This window comes from Lactuca virosa, chromosome 4 (assembly GCF_052849685.1).
Source record: "Lactuca virosa cultivar CGN04683 chromosome 4, Lactuca_virosa_CGN04683_v6, whole genome shotgun sequence".
Classification (NCBI taxonomy): domain Eukaryota; kingdom Viridiplantae; phylum Streptophyta; class Magnoliopsida; order Asterales; family Asteraceae; genus Lactuca; species Lactuca virosa.
The window spans coordinates 182,510,574-182,517,180 of NC_136429.1; positions in this window are offsets into that span (position 1 = coordinate 182,510,574).

The following is a 6,607-nucleotide window of genomic DNA, read 5'->3' on the forward strand; positions in this document are numbered from 1 at the left end:
TCCTTTTGAGATGCACCAGGACTTGATGGACCGCTACCATCAAAGTGCTCGTCAAGAGCGATATGAAATAATCTCCTCCATGATAACAACCCGAATGAAGGATGGTGAACCCATCACGGGCCACATGCAGAAAATGCAAAGGTATGTGGACCGTTTACTGAAGCTGAATGTGAACTTCCCTGAGGAGTTAGCAATAGACATCATTTTGCACTCCTTGCCATCGTGTTATGATCAATTCCGCATGACATATCACATGAACAAGGAAGAAGTCACCCTCAGCAAACTTCAAGGACTCTTGAAGACCGCCGAAAGTGGTCTAAAGGGTAAGTCGGTTGTTACTACTCCTACTCCTACTCCAACTGCGGCCAATGTCTTGGCAATCGGGCATGGAAAAGGGAAGAAGAGAAAGAACCCTTCTAAGGGTACCAAGGGTAAGACCCTTGAAGGCTCCTCTTCAAGCAAAACCAAGAAAGGTTTTGTCACTCCTTCTGCTAACCCTAATGAGGCTGAATGCTTCTATTGCCATGAAAAGTCGCACTGGAAGCGAAACTGCCCAAAGTACCAGCAAGATTTGAAGGATGGGAAAGTAAAACCCAATCATGCAGGTATATACACTATATTGTCTAATAACTCACCTCATTCTAAGTCTTGGGTCCTTGATACAGGTTGTGGTATTCACATATGTTGTGATTTGCAGGGACTAAGAAGAAGTGAGAATGTGGAGCAAGGAAAGATAAACTTGATCATGGGAAACAGGAAAGCTTCGCCTGTCACCAAGATATGAGTTTATTCCTTAGTGCTAAATATTGGGTTTACATTAGATTTGAATAAATGTTATTATTCACCAGAAATGGCAAGAAATGTTATTTCCTTTCATGCATTGTATAAACAAGGTTTTACCTTTTATTTTGATAATAATAATGGTAGTATTGATGCTTTCTTTAATAATGTTCTTTATTTTAAAGCATTACCTTGTGATGGTGTGTATGAAACTGTATCTGTTGTAGATAATCTAGGAAATAATGTATTGTGTATTGACTCTTCCACTAGCTTAGATAAAGCATCTTTATGACATTGTCGTCTTGGACATGTAAGCAAAAAACGCATAGGCCAACTCCAAAAGGATGGAGTCTTGGAGTCATTTGACCTAAAGTCAGATGATAGTTGTGAATCTTGTTTGCTTGGTAAAATGACAAAGTCACCTTTCACTGGCACTTGTGCTAGGGGTGAAGGTTTGTTGGACCTTGTCACACCCCCAAACCAAGGATGGCGGAAACGTCCGGGGGTGGATGACTTCATGTATAGTATCACAACAAAGAGTATAATAGTGCTCAAACTAATTACAACCAATCATAAATATAATTGAAAAAGTTACACTAAAACATAGGTTTACATGATTCAAATCAATTACATTATGATGACAAAATGAACTGTTTGACGATTTATCGTCCCATCCTCAAAAGCTGTTGATTTCCTGTTTCACTGAATTCCTGAGAATACAAGTAGTTTTGAAAAAGTGTCAACAATTAAGTTGGTGAGTTCATAAGCTTTTGATAGTAAGAGTTTGAAAACCGATCTTTGTAATGAGTTGTATCTTACCAAGAAAAATCCAATATTTTCCTTATAAAAGTTATGTAGTCCTAAATACCAGGACCGAGAATAAACAAGTATTTGTCATACTTAAAGATGTAAAAGTGGTTTTAAATCGGCATAAAACCCTTTTTAAGTTGAGAAAATCCGTAATGGATGTTGTGTAGTCTTAAATACCAAGACTGAAAGTGTATAGTAATATCCATACTTATCGATAATAAAAGTGATTTTAAATCGACATAAAACCCCTTTTGATTTATAAAAATTCCCGTAAACTTTATGTGTTGTTAACTCCCTATGTGACTCGCTATAACCATACTTATGACTGAATGAACCTGCCACGGCGTTTCTCAGGCGCCGAAAATTGTTATGACATTTGTCACCCGTAGACCTGCAGGTCCCACTGTAGCTAGCAGCAAGGTGTGGGGTGTCAAACCCAATATAGATCTATACACAACTATCACGTTCTCCCTACAAGAGACTCTGGTTATAACTACCAGGAATTTTAACCCGTACTCTAGGAGTACTGAGAAGAATGTCTCACAATTTAAGTTAACAAGTTTACGTGTGGTGTGCGTGAGCGTAAAACCTTTTTCTGTGGGAATAAAACCTTCCGAAATGTGTTTGTTGTGTTGATGGAAACATAAACCATACCTATTATAGTTTATCAAAACAAGGGTAGTAGTAGTAATGTATGTAAACTATACTTAACATAGTTTATCCAAATGTTTGTATATAATGGATGTACTTTGATTATAATAACTTGTTATTTCTATTCTTTATCTAGCAAAATCCATTTGTTAACTGTTGTATGTCCTTATACTAAGACAAAATGTCATATAATGCAATAACATATAATCACATAAAGATATACACCTCGCTCAACATGTTACAAGGTGTAATAAAATTGATAGCATTTTTCTGTTGTTAACAATTTCTATTACTGTTCTTAGAAAATTTGTAGAAAAATCATCATAGGTCCAAATCAGAATCCGTAAATTCTGAGAGTTTGGGAAATGAGTCTAGTTTGTTCATAAATTTTATTATGATTTTTAATGACCTCCAACTTGTGTGAAAAAGTCCATAATCACAGACTGGTCCGGATTGATGTTTGAAATGATAGGCAGTTTTGTAAAAATCACCATAAATTGTAGAAAAATCTTATGGTGATGTGCAAGTAGCCATTTTAAAGCTAAGAACTTGAACTACTTGCACCTTGTACAGTTTTGAAAATAAAAATGTTTAAGTTGACCAAAACAGTCCGTGAATGGAGTCCAACTTTTCTGATGAAAGCTGTTAGAAGAATTTAGTTGTGTTCTTGGTGTTTTAACTTGTATTCCCCCCCTTAAAACGTAAGAAAACATGAAAATGTAGGGGTATGAACTCACCTTATGTGATTTCAGTAGATGAATGTTGGAGAAGGGAAGTGTTCAACTCAAGAACACTTGAAGATGCCTTGAAGATTTTTGAGAATCTAACATCAAAGTGATGGAGTTTGTGTAAGCAATCGATGATTGGAGTAGAATGAAGTGTAATAATCACAAGGTGGATGAATTATACTTACCAAGAGTAGAATAAAGCTTGATGATCAGCCTTGGAGTCTCGAAATAGAGAGAGAAAGTTTGAGAGAAAACTTGTGTTTGATTTTTGGTGAAATGAGAGCAAGTGAGTGAAAATGAGGAGAGAGGTTGATTTGCTCCAGCTCTTAGAACGTGGGAGGGGATGATGATTGATGGAAAAGTATAAGGAAGTGACTAGGGATGGTGGGGAGATGTGACTGGTCATAGAGTGGGTGTGGGTGGTTGCTTGTGTCATAAACTAAGGAAAAGTCAACACTCTACCTCTTGTACTTTACCCACTAAATTTTGGATAAGATTTATCCCGAAAAATGTGATTAATTAATAAATATGGGGCCTTATATGTTAAAATAAAGTTTTGGGTGAAAATCCCGCGTTAAAATAATTAAAATCGGGCTTAGAACGCAAAACTAGTCGAAAACCGGGAAGAAAAGGCTTTTCTGCGAGACCTCTCGGTCTTGGCCGAGGTTCGGTCCTTGATGCTGCTGGGCCCGAAGGCGAAGGTAGGCTAGGAAGCGAAATGGGGCGAAGGCGAAATGGACCGAAAGGTAGCTTCGGTTCTTCATGCGAGGTTCGGGCCCGAAAGGGAGGTTCGGTTCCGGGGCTTCGGGTTCGGTCTTCTAGCTTTCGGTTCAGCAGGGTTTGGTCCCTAAGAGGACTTTCGGCCCTAAGAGGCTTCGGCCCTATAAGGTAGGTTTCGGGTCCTTAAGGGTATTTTACCCGTTTTTACCCCGTTTTAAGCGGTTTTTGACCCGGTTAAGGGTCGGGATGACCCGAAAGACTATAAAAATTTAAGAGAGATTTTGAGAGAGGTTTCACATTCTTGGAGAGATTTGGGGGAGATTTGACATTCTTGGAGAGATTTCTCATACAGAGAGAGATTTGGGAGAGATTTCTTTTGTGACCTTTTTGAGTGTTTGGCTTCGCAACGCAAGGTTCTTACACTATGTTAATCCTTGTTCTAGTGTCGTATACACTCCCGATGAGTGTGCAATGGTGTGTTATCGTTTTGGTTCAATGTTTAGCATTATTAAGGCTACAGAAATTCGAACACACGAATTTTCCAAATGATGTTTTCTCATTAAAATAGTGCATTGAGTAGTAATTACCTAACGTGAACCCTAATATACAAGGGTTAAATTTAGTTGATCGGTTTGACTTGTTGACTTTGACTTGACCAGAATTTGACGGTTGTCACATCATCCCCCCGTTAGGAGGAATTTCGTCCCGAAATTAGCTTATTGAATGGGACTTCAAGAATCTGGGAAGAGATGTGGATATTTTTGTTTCATCTGATCCTCGCGTTCCCAGGTGAATTCGGGTCCTCGTTTAGCGTTCCAGCGGACCTTCTCAATGGGAATACGACTTTGCTTTGTTCTTTTTATCTCTCGATCCATGATTTCTACCGGTTCTTCCACAAGGTGGAGACTCTCGTTGATTTCAATATCGTCGAGTGGTATCACGAGGGTCTCGTCGGATAGGCATTTCTTTAAGTTTGATACGCGGAAGGTAGGATGCACGTGATTTAGTTCTTGTGGTAATCGGAGTTTGTATGCCACTGGGCCAATCCTGGCAAGGATTTCGAATGGTCCGATGTACCTTGGGTTTAGTTTCCCACGTTTACCGAAACGTATCATTCCTTTCCAAGGGGAAACTTTCAGTAGTACTCGATCACCGACCTGGAATTCCAAGGGTTTGCGTCGCTTATCCGCGTAACTCTTTTGCCGATCTCGGGATGCTTTCAGTCTTTCCCGAATTTGAACGATCTTTTCTGTGGTTTCTCTTATTATCTCCGGGCCAGTGAGGGTGCTATTAGGGACTTGTCCCTTATCTAGTTGCGTGTCACCCACTTCAGCCCAGCACAGAGGTGACCTGCACTTACGGCCATAGAGGGGTTCAAATGGTGCAACCTTGATGCTAGTGTGATAACTGTTATTATAGGAGAATTCGACAAGTGGTAAATGGGTATCCCATGCTTTACCAAAGTCTATCACACAGTCTCTCAACATGTCTTTCAATGTCTGGATGGTTCTCTTGCTTTGCCCGTTGGTTTGTGGATGGTAGGCCGTACTCATGTCAAGCCTAGTTCCCAGAGATTTCTGTAAGGACTGCCAGAACCGCGAGGTGAATCTACTATCTCAGTCAGAGATAATGGATATTGGTACACCATGCAGTTGCACAATCTCTTTGATGTACGTCCCGGTTAACTTCTCCATCTTGTCTGTTTCCTTTGGTAGAAGGTGCTCGGATTTGGTCAATCTATCAACCTCGGAGCGCTGCAATAGGGCCTGTTGTAGTGTTTCTCGTTTGATTAGATCGGTAGGGAGCATACGGGTTTGGTTTATACGACTAGACTTATTCGGATGATAGGGCGTTCACTTGCACTCCTGGGTGACCTTGTCCCGAAGTTTGCGGTAGGACTCGTACCTGGTCCATCTATCATTAACTTGCGCGTATAGGTCGTATGTATTTAAGGTTGGCAAGGCAGTTGGATGGGTGACTCTGCCCCAAGTCCACAACCAGGAAAGGAACAGGAAATAGGGCGGAATCACACATCCACTGTCCGTAGAATCTTAGTTATACATTATCCTCGCCGATACATGTAGTAGTGGTAGACTAACTGTATTCGTCCCAAGCTTCTGTGCTTGAACTTTATTTGCTGCTTGAAGGGTCTCCTGGAAATACTTGCGGTAAGGTTTCGAAAGGTATGATACTCCTCTGGTGAGTGTTTTGGGGTTTTCACAGCGAGATATGACCTGGAGGTCATTGCTGGATGTGTTTATGGGAGACGAAGGTTTCGATGTTCAGTGGGTTGGGTGAAGGGTCCTTTCGTAGCCGTTAAATCGGGAAGATGAGGGCTACACCAACCGAATTTGAATGGTGACAACATCTTTTTAGGTAAAACATGTGTTAAGCTGTATTTGTAAGAAACGCTGATTAGGGTGATAGAGTATCTCGTGTTCCCTTTCGGTGTGCTCCGTTTTGTTCGATGTTATTTTTACTGCAGATGATTCGTACTAAAGCAACTAGCACTGGTAGTGAGCGGGTTCTGATAGCTGGTAATGATACTTTATATCATGATTTCTGACAGGTCACTCTATTATCGAGCGGTATATGCACGTCGTATGAAATTTGATATTGGTGAAATCGTCGAGTGGGTGGCTCCACCCTAATCCCACTACTAGACATGGAACAGGAGTCAGGATGGAATTATTGGTTTCAAGTCTTTAGTATTTGATTATAATTAACCCCGATGTATGTACAATGTCATCACAGCTTACAGGTAATGATCCTAAGGTCATATATGAGTGTCTTTGGTTTGATTTGAACGAGAGAGTATTTTAACTACTTTTAGAGTGACAGTGATTTTGGCAATCATACCAAATTCATTACAAACATATGGTACTTAAACGTTTTGTCGTCGGGAACATTACAAAAGT